The following is a 14,518-nucleotide window of genomic DNA, read 5'->3' as shown; positions in this document are numbered from 1 at the left end:
GTCTTCATCTTGGCTTCAAACTGACAGACATTGAAAGAAAGACCTTATAGGTAGGGAATTTTATGTGTATACAGTTATTTTATATTGTGAAAATTCCAAAAAAAAATTTACTTAAATAAATGAATTTAATTAGCTACTAAATAAATGAGTGAGAATAAAACAAATTTAAATTAATAATAACATAAAATTATTTATGATAATTCCATGAAGATTGAAAGCGAAAATCTTTACAAGGTAACGACGTCACTTATTCGAAAAGAATAAAGAAAAATAAAAGGAAATTTATTAAATGATACATATAAGGTAACAGAATAAATATGGAGTTTGACTGTTATGATACGCAATTTAAGTTAATTAAAATGACAATTAGTCCAGAAAGCCACTGCGCATCCGCTAGGAAAAATATTCTAATTCGGATTTTTTGCACAATCTTACTCAAAAAGGACTCCTTTTAACAAATTTGCATGTTGCCAGGACCAAAAGATGGTCAAACATTTTTTAAACGGTTTTTTTTTGTTTTTTTTTCCTAAAATTATTTCTTTGCATGGAAAAATGTTTTTTTAGGTTTCTTGGATCATTCCAAACAGAAAAGGTATTTAGTGACTTTTCTCTAAAAATGATAGTTTTTGACATATAAGCGATTAAAAATTGAAAAATTGCGAAATCGGCCATTTTTAACCCTCAAAAACTACGTGAAAAACTTAAAATTTGCATGATGCCAAGGTGGGTAGATATTCTTTAAACGTCGATTCATGAAATCCCGAAGAGTTTTTTGCAATACAATGTTCAAAACTCCTTTGTTTTTTAATTGATAATCAAGCGTGCGCGACACTATTTTCCACCAACGCGACATGACAGTAGGAAAGGAATAAATTCGTTAATTCGTAAACCGGCTACTTTTGGGAAAAATCCCGAAACAGGTCGATTTTTATTTTTAAGTTAAGATATTATGGCATATATGGTATACTAGTGACGTCATCTATCTGGGCGTGATGACGTAATCAATGATTTTTTTAAATGAGAATAGGGGTCGTTTGCTAGCTCATTTGAAAGCTTCTTCAATTCTCTATGCAGTAATGTAAAAATGTATATAATTATTTATACAGAGTGTCCTTCTACTTGTTTTTTTGTCAAATAATTTAATTTAATAAAAATTTTTTGGACACCCTTTATAAATAATTATGTAAATGTTTACATTACTGAATAGAGAATTGAAGAACCTTTCAAATGAGCTACCACACGACCCCTATTCTCGTTTAAAAAAATAATCGATTACGTCATCACGCCCAGACGGATAACGTCACTAGTATACCATACATGCCACAATATCATAACTTAAAAATAGAAATCGACCTGTTTCGGGTTTTTTTCTTAAAGTAGCCGGTTTACGAAATAACGAATTTATTCCTTTCATTTGCACCATACTGTATACACATGCAACGGTGGAAAATAGTGTCGCGCACGCGTGATTAGAAATTAAAAACAAAGGAGTTTTGAATAATATATTGAAAAAAACTCTTCGGGATTTCATCAACCGATGTTTGAAGAATATCTACCTACCTTGACAACATTCAAATTTTCAGTTTTTCACATAGTTTTTGAGGGTTAAAATGGCTGATTTCGCAATTATTCAATTTTTAATCGCTTATATGTCAAAAACTATCATTTTTAGAAAAAAGTCACTAAAGACCTTTCCTGTTTGGAATGATCCAAAAAACCAAAAAAACTTTGTTTCATGCAAAAAAAATAATTTTAGGAAAAAAACAAAAAAAAAACGTTTAAAAAATTTTTGACCACCTTTTGGTCCTGGCAACATGCAAATTTGTTAAAAGGAGTCCTTTTTGAGTAAGATTGTGCAAAAAATCCGAATTAGAATATTTTTCCTAGCGGATGCGCAGTGGCTTTCTGTACTAAATAGAATTAAGAGTATAACTGGTTCCCTGAATTCATGTGAATTAAGCGGGGAACGAAAACAAATTAGGAGTAAATTACTATAGTTTAAGGTAAGGTTTAAGATTACAGTACTAAATGGTTGTATATTTTATGTGAAAATAAAAATGATAATGTTATGGAATCAAATAAAATGGAATTTCGGTTAGTTTGAAGAATTAAAGAAATAATTAGAATAATGATGTATAACTGAATTTTATGTAAATTGAAGTGGAAATAAAAACAACAATAAGAGTAAGTTGATATGGTGTGAAATAAATGAGAATCAGGTACCAAATGGTTGTATTATTTCATGTTAAAATAAAATTAAAAATATAGAAGAAAAAAAATGAGGTTGAAATGGAAGGTAAAAATGTTGCATTATAAAATAAAACAAAATTTACTAATGAAGTAAAAACCTCACATGTAGGTAGGTGGTATATAATTTATTAAAAAATTTTTTCTAAAAATGATCCAAGATGGATAAAATTACAAACGTTTTCGGACCAATCAGTCCATCATCAGGTGGTAGAAACCTAAAATAAGCAAACCACTGTATTAAAAAAAAAAACAATGACTACAGTCCTGACATCATTGATAAACTTATCCGTAAGAGAGAGTCCAATCTCCTCCGGCAATCGGCTTACAATTCTAACCCAACCATCCCTCCTTTATATAGATCATTACCATTCCATAACTCATCAATTTCTGAAAAGATTAAACATATACTTAATAGCTCTGACAATATTAATATTTCATTTAAAGTACATAACACTCTTGGTAAAATCCTATCCAACACCAAAGACTCCATCCACTATATGAATCGCAGTGGTGTTTATAAATTGTCATGTTCTGACTGTGATGCTACATACGTGGGCAGAACTTTTAGGTCTCTTACAGTTCGAACTTCTGAACACTCCAAACGTGACAATACTTCTGCTTTTTCCCATCATCTTAAAGTCAATAAACATCATCTCAAGGTTCCAGAAAGGGTTTCTTTGATCCACAACATTCAAGATAAAAATACACTCAGGTTAGATTTGTATGAGGATTTGGAGATTATCAAGGACATACGTACTAGCCCCAATTGTGTTAATCGTCAAACTTCATTAAACCGTGACTTTACTCCTATACACCGTCAATTATTTCCATAGTTTAGAATTAACCTTTTACACTTAATTCATATTTTTCTAAATACATCTATTTTTTTTCCACAGGGTCCATGCTTCACATGATATTTCTCTTCATTTTTATTTTAAGACATTCTTATTTTTCAGCTTGATAACTCCGAATCCATATCTTTACCTAACTACATGTTACTTAATATACATTTCACAAACCCTCCATCCATTTACAATATATTTTTCTGAACTATTTACCTTTTATTCTTATACACAGGTTTTTTGGTTGTGGTTCGGTTGCTGGTGGTTATTGGACCCCTCTAATATACAATCCTTCAGTTCATCTAAGTTAAATTATTGATATTAGTGTTTGTGATCATTGGACTGGCAGATATGTGTGTGCCTTTACATGTCTCTTATCCTTTGTGGAGGTAGGTTTAGGCATGTTTGTCTCTTGTCAGTTTGTTGACCACAAACATTTTCATTTTGCTTTCTATTAGCTTTGTTATATTCAACAAGCAAGACCTTCCTCTACTTTTCACTATACATTTATCACACCATTACCTACAATGTTAATCTGAGAACTATTTTGCCAATTTGTCATGATTATTATGTGATCATTGAGCTGACGGATATGTGTGTGCCTTTGCGTGTCTCCTATCCTTTGTGGAGGTAGGCTTAGGCTTTCATGTCTCTGTTGGTCCAGTAACCACATAAAATGTTCATTTTCTTTTTAACTTTAATTTAATTTCTTTACCTAATTTTATTTTCAATCTCTCTTCAAGTTAGACAACCATTAATTCAAGGCCTACAATTTTTGTTTTATTTTATAATGCATCATTTCTACCTTATTTTCACCCTCGTTTTATTCCCTCTATATTTTTATTTTTAATTTTATTTTCACACAATAATTTGGCATCATATCATTATTTACTTCACACCATATTAACTTTCACTTATCGTTTTCTTATTTACAGTTCACAGTACTTTCTCTTAAATAATACATCCATTTAGTACTTTAATCTCAATTCCGTTAAACCATAGTATTTTACTTAGTTGTGTTTTATTCACCCTATTACATCTACTTGAAATTAGACAACCTGTTATACTGTTATATTATGACTATATATATATCAACTATATTACATTTCATTATAGCCAAATTCCAGATTTATTCACTAATTCTTTTACCTTATAATTATTATCTAATAATTTTCTTTTTATTTTTCTTCAGTTTATTTTTCTTTTTGTTCCTCTTTTTACCAAGTGACGTCATTACCTGTTGGCAAAATTTTCGCTTTCACCGCCATGAAATTTTCATAAATAATTTCATGTGACTATTAATTTAAATTGTTTATTCTTACTCATTTATTTAATATCTAATTAAATTCATTCAGTTAAGTAAAAATATTTTTTTTTATATTTTTTGCATTTCTAAAATACAATATAACTACATACACATAAAATTCCCTAGAAGGTCTTGTCAATATCCGTTCAATGTCATATTTTAGTCTGTCAGTTTGAGGCCAAGATGAAGACCACTTTGTAATACCGTTGCAATTTAATTTCTTGTGACATCGACTTATTGTCGACAATTTTGTAGCCTAAATGGCATAATTATTATTACATTAAGGTCTTTTGACCTAAATATGTAGCTAGTTCCAACTACTTTGAATCTGAAGTAAGTAACCACATGTTGTAATTTTCCTAACTTTTAGACAGTCAAATTTCATCTTGGCTTTTTTTTTTAATACAGTGGTTTGCTTATTTTAGGTTTCTACCACCTGATGATGGACTGATTGGTCCGAAAACGTTTGTGATTTTATCCATCTTGGATCATTTTTAGAAAAATTTTTTTAATAAATTATATACCACCTACCTACATGTGAGGTTTTTACTTCATTAGTAAGTTTTTATTATGGTATACAGCCAATGAGAGGAATCTTTTCCTTTATATTTTAAAACAAAATTATTATTATTAATTTTTTTTCACATCACTTCCTTCGAATTTATGCATTAAAGCTTATTTTTATTGCAGTATTACATTTTTAGAAATTGTTGGCCTTGAAAAGGGCCGTTTTTTTATTTAATTGTTGTTGCGATACTTTTCAACCGTCCATCCAGATATATACATACAACTCATTGTCCACAATCGAAGGAAAAAGGGGTCCTTATAGATGGGACCCCCTAGAAGAGACTCCAACTTATAACATACAAGGGGCTACTCAGTTCACCCCCGGTCTATTGGATCCTCGTCCGTTTGCCATCTACGGATGGCGTTGCAGGTCCTCTACTACGTCTGAGTTCTGATAAGCTACGCTTTCCTACATTAATAATAACCTAAAAGATCTTACTTAGAACTAGCTGCTTACGGCTTCTAAAGACTTTGACTGGTTCTGAAAAGAACCAAGTGAAGCCTCGTATTTCTTACATTTTAAATTGCAGAACCTAAAAAAGAACACTAAAACTAACTATGAAATACAACAACTGCTTGCTCGTAAAAACCACCGCAGACCACAGAATCAGGGCAAGGTAGGTGCAGCGCCCCCGGCTGACGGGACAAGCCCGTTCAGGCAGGAGGACAACTGCGGACTGAGATGCCGAGGCTTGGAACCACCAGCTTTTATAGAATTATCGGCTGTGACGTGCACGGAAAACTGGGAATCCCAGGGCTTCGGTGGGTGGAGGCTTTACTTGCGTCAGAGGAGACAAGGGTGGGCAGGATCCTAAGGGGGGAGGTGGTTACAACTACTTGATGGTCTCTCGAGAGTATGGAATAGTAATGGTGATAAGCGTATAGTGGTAACCCCCCTAGTTACGCGCCTATGGGCCAATATCTTGGGATTCCCTAAATAACGCTACAAACGAGTATATAAAAAGGGGCGATTTCAAAGCCAGGAATCTCAGTTCTTCACTGGCTTCTCTAGAATCACCTACACTATAAGAATGGGCATCGCAGCTAGTAGGGCAAAAAAGAAAGCAAGAGTTGAACAAAATCGCAAACGTTTACTAGAGCTTTACAACTCGATTTCGATTGAAAAGGATGATTACCCGTCGGAAATGCTTTCCAAGTCAGCAGCTGAAGAAAACTTAACAAACAGTCTACCAAAATATACTTTGCGTGGCAAGGGAAAACAAATACTTCAATAAAATTAAATTCGATTAAAAAAAAACGGCACTTTTTAGCGCCAACAAAACATTGCTGTAATGTAAGAATTCTAATTTTTTTACATGAGTTTCCAGTGAACAATCGAGTTTAACTATAGCTCAGTCGGGATAGCATTTGACCTTGCATTACGAGCTGCCCCAAATTTTATTTTTATAATCGTTAGGGGGGTCAATAGCAGTATAAATTTAGTTGACTGAATTTGTCCGTTGCGTTAGCCGCCATCTTGATTTTAAACGAGAACCGTTTTTGTTCAATATATCCGCCATTTGCGACAAAAAGTGTAATAACTGAAATTGTTGAAAATGCGATTTTCAATAATTTTTTTCGTGCGGTCGTTATTTTCCGAGTTATGGGGTACACGTAGTGACAATTAGAGCATAATTATTGATTTATTGAATTATCTCGTTTATTATTAGTTCTACAACAAATTTGAATCTATACAAAAATGAAGAGAACTAAATTTTGTACAATTTTGATCTCTTTCATTTTTTTTTTCGTGCGGTCGTTATTTTCCGAGTTATGGGGAATAAATAGTGACAATTAGAGCATAATTATTAAATTATCTCGTTTATTATTAGCTCTACAACAAATTTGAATCTATACAAAAATGAAGAGAACTAAATTTTGTACAATTTTGATCTCATTTTTTTGATAAAGCAATATTTAAGGTAGTACGTATGCGGTAAAGGCGCGAGCGTAAGACCTGAGTGATTTTATAGCAATGGTTTTTGCTCAATATCTCCACCATTTTCAACTTTTCGACAAAAAGTGTAGGGACTCAATTTGTTGCAATTACGATTTAATACAATTTTTTTAGAGAACCAGTGGTGTTTAAGTATTCATATCAGTTTAATATTTAACTAAAAATTCAACTAACTGAGTGAAATATCCTTTTTTCGTTAATCATAATAATAGAAGTAGGTAGGTATACTTTTCTTCTTTTGAATTGATTTCTCAAATTTGAAATGACTAACTGCGTTACAAAAAAATTGTTTAATAAACAAATATGGTCTTGATATAAATAACTTTTCTCCATTCAGACAAATGATTTGACTAACCTTTTATTCTTCATTCCCTCGTTTTCTGGATTGCGCTGTCCTTGATTCTCTCAACACGTACTCTCTGGTTGTTGCGAAAAAGTCCCCCTCGTCAAAACTGCTTCCAAGAAAAACACACAAGACTTGCTCGAATATCTTGTGTGATAATAATCAGCTACTCGTTCTAGACAAAACAAAGGAATCTCCCTCGGACCAGGAAAATTAGCTCTTCAACCAGTCGACGATTTGGTTTCAACTTGATTCTGCACTTTTAAAAAACTCGGCTGCCTTCTCTCGATGTTCATTACACACTGACTTTATTTTTCTCTCAAATCCCTACTCTCACTCATCTCTCATCCCTTCTCCCGATATTTTTCGTCCACTAAACAACAACATCTCTCAAACCATTTATTTCTTAAGAAACCCAATATTCTTCCACATAGCTTTTTCCAATTTGTGAAATTTCAAGGAAAATCATAATTAGTTATTTTCTACTCTCTACTTTTACAACTAAAAATAATACAGTTTGTATACCACATTAAAATACATTTCCGGAAGGATCTGAAAAACGTTATTGTCCCGTCAACGCTCTCTCCACTTTCTAATCACCGAAATGTTTTGTTAATGCCCCGTCCATTCCGTCGAATAATAATTATCACTAATCGTTTTAATTTTTCCGAAACACTTGTTTACTAGTAAAATTAAATTCTAAACAAATTTGGCCATATACAGGGTGATGAAAAACTATCATTTCATGGCCGTTGATATAAATTTAATTTTTTTGAATTTCCTTAAAAAAAACAATTCCACTAAATACCTTGGAATAATTTTAAATAAGAAGGGGACACAAGAAGACGAAATTGGAAATAGGATAAAAGCAGCCACAAGAACATATCATTCGCTGTATAAAAACTTCCTAAATAAAAAAGAAATAACAAGGAAAACCAAAATAATAATATTTAAAATAATTTACATACCTATCACTACATATGGAGCAGAGAATTGGGTATTGAACGACAAACAAGGAAAGAGATTGCAAGCCGCGGAAATGAGATATTTAAGAAAAGTGGCGGAAGCTAGGAGAACCGATAAAAGACGTAGCGAAAATATTAGTAGAGAATTAAAAGTAAAATCATTAAAGGAAAAAATTCATGAAAAGAAATTAAAATGGACTGGGCACTTATTCAGAATGAACGATGGCAGACAGGTTAAAATGACATGGAAAGCGAGGCCGATAGGGAAAAACAGGAGAGGCCGACCTAGGAAAACGTGGAATACCAGTGTGATGGAAATATTGCAGGATAGAGGAAAATCGTGCCAGGAAGCCAAAGAATTATCTAGGGACCGAAAAAAGTGGCGTAAGTTCGCAGAGAATAACGAGTAAAGAAGACACCTCGACACCTTACGGTATAAGAGGATAATCGATTATGTATGCATGTATGTATGAAAATTACACTCACCCATTTGTCTGCTCGACAATTATAGCTTGATTACAGCGATAGTTTTTAGGCCATACACTTCTCCTTCTGAGTCGGGCTCCTTCGCCACAATATGAAAATGAACGAGAGTAGTTTTTAAAAGGCATTACACTTGAAAGGTAAATTATCTGATTATTTTAATGCACCAAAGTGTCACTCGGGACACAAATAAATAATTTTAGAGCTTGTTCTAAGCTCTAAATTTCTTAGAAGCTAACATTCACTAAAAAATAGTTTTCGATATATTCGAGAAAATCGATTTTCATTTTGTAACTTCAAAGTGCTGTAACTTTTTTTATGTGCATATTTGGACTAAGGTAAGTTAGGTTCATTCGAACTATTTTTTGGCCCAAAATATGTACTTTAATTTATGACCTGTATTTTTGTTACACCCTGTATAGTTAGGTATTACAGAGATTTTTAAATTTATAATTTTTGTGTCTTAAGTAAAAATAATTCATTTTGGTATAAATTTTATTCCATTGTTACCTACATATAAACGGACACAGCACACTGATTTGCCCGAACACCGAAGTCAAGCAGTGGCTACTCTGTGGATGGGTGACCCCTTGAGAACTTACATACTAGTAGTATATTCTAATTTTTGGTACTATTTAAATATGGCTATTACAGAGATTTTTAATTTTATAATTTTTGTGTCTTGAATAAAAACAATTCATTTTGGTATCAATTATATTCCATCGTTACCTATAAACGGACATAGCACATTGGTTCGCCCGATCATCGAAGTCAAGCAGTGTCAGCAGTGGTATTTCTTAGGATGGGTGACCACTTGGGAACCTAATTACATTCTAGTAATAAAATGTACTCTTCGGTAGGATACACCGTTTCCTAAAAATTTCGATTTGAAAATTTTGTGTTTTTTTAATTCGAAAAAAATTTTCAAAAAAATACTATGAAAACAATAAACGAAAACTGGTACGTTTATTCCAGAGATGAATCGATCTCATCAATTGCGAATTTCTAGTACCGGTCATATGCGTAAGTTTTGAGGTCAACGGTTATTTTATCGCATTATTTTTTGTGTCTTTAATTTTGAAACATTTTTGACACGTGATTATTAAATTATGAGGTATTCTAGTACTAAAAGTTACTCTTGCTTTAGGTCGGTAAAATACACCGTATTTTTGAATTTTTTTTTAATTTTGATCAAATTCAAAAAACGAAAAAATTTCAAATCGATTTTTTTAGAAAACGGTGTATCCTACCGACTTAAAGTAAGAGTAACTTTTAGTACTAGAATACCATACAATTTAATAATCCAGTGTCAAAAATGCTTAAAAGTTAAAGACAAAAAAGTTATGCGATAAAATAACCGTTGCCCTACCCAAAGAGGATGCATATGACCGGTACTAGAAACTCGCAATTTATGAAATAGATTTATCTCTAGAAGATAAATAGCCTTACCAGTTTTAGTTTTTCTAAATAGATGTGTTCTAGAAGTATTAAAAAAAAGTAATTAAAAGGCACATCTTCAAAGAGCTCCAGCTCCCTCTTAGGAAGCCTTTTCGGAGTAGGTGATTTAGGTTAAACCGTAATATTTTGAGCCCAGAAATCTACAGTTAAAATATTTCCAATTATTAATGAAATTCTCTGTATTGTTTTGTTTTATTTCATTATCTTTTATTTTGTAATAATATTGACGACTTGTGTAATTTCAGTAAACTGTATTCGTTGTTGTTTTTTTTTCCTACTCTTTGTTCCTACGCTTTGTCCATGAAATTGTAAAATTTTCAGCGACAATAAAGCATATTTCTATTCTATTCTATACACGCGTTTTTGCTGCTTTTGTTGAACATTTTTTTAGCACTATCCCACATCAGTCGTGGAAAAGGGCCCCGCGACAAACTTTGAAAGGGGGCCCCTGTGGGGCTGGCTACGCCACTGCTCCACTTTAAATATTATAGCTCTCCCATCTACTGTTAAATACATAAAAATATATAACTATGCGACTCACTTTATCATTAGTTAATTGAATTTTGTGAAAGTCGTTATCAGTTGTTTCTAACAAACCATCGAAATGGGTAACCTAATGAGTCTTATCAGTCTTGTAATGCCGTGTACAAGAATTGTAGAAGGTGCCATTGACCATAAAGTTATTCTATGTGGAAGAAATATCGATGTATATTATGCTAAAAAAGGACTACCTGAAGAATTTGTGATGAGCATTTCGGGGCAAGAAAGCAGTTCGTCGCCAGGAACCAGCAGACCATTGAAAATTAGGTTTTAATTCAAAACAGCTTCTTAAAAATAATCGGCTCTTTTTAGAGCCAACAATCACTATATTATGTAAGAAATTCTTTAATTTTAGCTTTTACTGTACCTACTTAATACTCAAAAAGTAAATAGTTTATTTTTTATTTTTTGAAAACATTCTTTTCATGCGTCTTAATTTTAGAATATTAAATGGCCACTATACCCTTAATAATTAATACTTAACTATATATAGGGTGTAACAAAAAGCCAGTTCCTAAATTAAATCACATATTCTGGGACCAAACGTAGTTCGATTGAACCTAACTTATCTTTGTACAAATGTGCACATAAAAAAAGTTACAGCCCTTTGAAGTTACAAAATAAAAATCGATTTTTTCAATATATGGAAAACTATTAGATATTTTTTATTGAAAATGGACATGTGTCGTTCTTATGGTAGGAACATTCGGACACGCGCGAACTCGTAACTTTTAATGACAAAAATTTTCAAATCAAAATGTACACCGGCCAATTCGTAACTTTTCTATTACCTGACCTGCTAACTCAAAACTTTCTTCAGGTTAATTGGAAACCATTGATTTTATCTAATACCTCAAATCTAATCCGAATGTTTATTGGTTTGCTTAAAAATATTATGTTTGTATTATATGCACCTATAAATAAAAAAATATGAAAAAATTTTTTTTAAGAAACGCTTTTCTTTAGTTACGGGTGACTAAAATTTAAAAAATTATAAAAAGATCAACTAAAAAGCAGAATATAAAAAAAAATGAAAAAATCTAACACATTCGTCAAAGAAAAGCGTCGCGCGTCTTCATCGAATAACCGGTTTTTGCCCCACGCTGTTTTTAACGAATGTGTTAGATTTTTTTTTTTTTTATTTTTTGCTTTTTAGTTGATTTTTTTTATAATTTTTTTAATTTTAGTTCCTCGTACATAAAGAAAAGCGTTTCTTAAATTTTTTTTCATGTTTTTTTATTTTTTACTTTTTAGTCTTACACTTTTCAAACATTAAAATATATCGTCATGTTCCTTAAAATATGTATAAAACATATGATGTACTAACATGAAAAGTAGTCGGAATCGGCAAAAAATTTGAAGCTTTATTGTTTATTTATGAAGCATAACGTAAACAATTAAAGTAAAAAGTGAAATTATGTATAGTTCATATAATTAGCTACAATCCGTAAAAGTTTCAAGTTTTTACATTGTAAAAAACAAGAAAATTTAAGCATTTTTCATTAATTTTTTTTTATTTAAACAATTAATAAACATAAACAATTTTTTTATTGATTATTTGTGTATTGTTCCCGCGAATGCATATGTCTGCAAATTTTCATTCATTTGCATTGGAGAAAAGGCACTCAAATTAACGTCTAAAGATTTGACGCAAACTATTGAACTAACTAAAAGCGTTTAATAAAAATGGAATGTCAGTCAAGTTCAAGTAAAAGTTTTTGTAGGTAATGTCTTGTAATTGAGACTGAATAAATTATAATTGTTGATATATAAGACGTTTGTAGAAAACAATATGTATGACATACGTGTTAAAAAGTACATTTGTAAGGCAATCATGTGAATTGCAGAATTCGCTTCGCTCATTCTGCAAACTTTCACATGCTTGCCTTAAAATTGTACTTTTAACACTTATATCATAAATAACTATTATTATAGCCGGTAAAATAAAAAAAATTAGAATACAGAGATACCTATAATATTAACCTAAACAACATAAAAATTCGTTTTGAAAGTATTTCTAAATTATTATGCTATATTTTTGTAAAAAAGTTGCTTTGGGAAATAGCTTACGAATAAAAAATAATAATAATATATGAGTACTACAGACCTAGCAGGCCCATGGCTTGGTGTACTATTCTCTTACATTTTCGCTTATCGTTACCTATCCTTTTCCAGTTAGTTATGTTAAGTCTTGTCATGTTTTTCTTTGACCTCATGGCTCCATCTTGTCTTCGGTCTTCTCCTTCTTCCTGCCAAAGCACTATATATTATCATTTTTGGGACTTTTGCTGAACTCATTCTCTGGACGTGATCCAACCATCTAATTCTTTGACCTCTTGTTACTGCTAGTATATTGGGTTCTTTATAAGTCTCTAATAGCTCCTTGTTTGTTCTTCGCATCCTTTGACCGCTTACGTCCTTCCCACCAAAGATTTTGCCCAGCAGTTTTCGCTTACAGACTAATAGCATTTGTTACTGTTTTTTTGATATGGTCCATGTCTCAGATGCATAGGTTGCATCGGGATATATTTTTGCTTCTCAACAGCCTGTTGAGAGCATATACGGCATGGTTACCTGACATAATTCTTCTACGCATTTCGTCTTGGATATTAGAGTCCCTCGTGAAAATACTTTCTAAGTATTCAAACCTTCCCTCTTCTTCGAATTTATATTGGATTCGTTTTGTTGTTTTCGTCGTTATGTATTGACCCTGAGTAAATTGTTTGTTTGATCATTCCATGTATTTTGTTTTTTCTTCGTTTATATGTAATCCTTTGGTCGCCGCTTGCTCCTCGAGCTTCTTGGCTGTTTTCATCAGTTCCGCTTTGCTTCTAGCCAATATTACCAGGTCGGCAAATGCTAAGCACTGGTGCTTCTTATAATATCTAAGACATGTTCTGTTAATATTTGGTTCCTGTATAACTGTTTCCAATATTATGCTAAACATTAAAGATGATAATGGATCACCTTGCCGTACTCCTTCTTTGACATTAAAGCTTTCTGTTAAACTATCGCCTATCTTAACTTTATTCGCTGTTCTTTGTAGAGTTAATTTTATCATCGTAACGAGCTTTGGACAAACACCCATATCTTGCAATGCTGTGCATAGTTCTCTTCTTCTGACTCGATCGATAGTTCTGACATTCTGCTTTACTTCCTTTTTTGTGTATAGGGCATAATATTGCATCTGTCCATTAAGCAGGTATTACTTCTTCTTTCCATACCTTTTCAAGTAGTTTCTGTATTTTCTCTGCTAGCTGGTACCCTCCATATTTAGTCATTTCCTCTGTTATGTGATCACTTCCTGGACTCTTGTTCATCTTTAAATTTCCGATAATATCTTGAATCTCGCTTATGGTGGTATGAGCTAACGAATATACCGATCCTTATCTCGATAGGTGAATAAATAACAATAAGCGGCTTAATAACTTTCACTATGCTTTCCATACATTAAGTTTATAAAAAAATAACTCATTAAAAAGAAATCATAATTATTGGTGATCCATGTCAAGGTCCTATATTTCATTCTAAAAACTAAGCTGCTTTTTGTACTTTTAATATGAGTCTTCTAACATTGTTTAACTAGATATTGTCTAGTTAAACAATGCTTCTACCGTATTATACCACGACTACTTAAAACAACATGAAGATATAATAATATATGAATAAGTAAATCAACAATATTTGGTAACACCATAATATATTGTAAAATGTTTTATTACATACTTTTTCTTTTTTGATACCCCTTATATTATATTTAATTACTACGAATGTAGAAAAACCAATTTTTGCTTTTGTTTTCTTTCA

The sequence above is a fragment of the Diabrotica virgifera genome, chromosome 3, assembly GCF_917563875.1.
Source record: "Diabrotica virgifera virgifera chromosome 3, PGI_DIABVI_V3a".
Taxonomy (NCBI): Eukaryota; Metazoa; Arthropoda; class Insecta; order Coleoptera; family Chrysomelidae; genus Diabrotica; species Diabrotica virgifera.
This window is presented reverse-complemented; position numbering follows the sequence as displayed.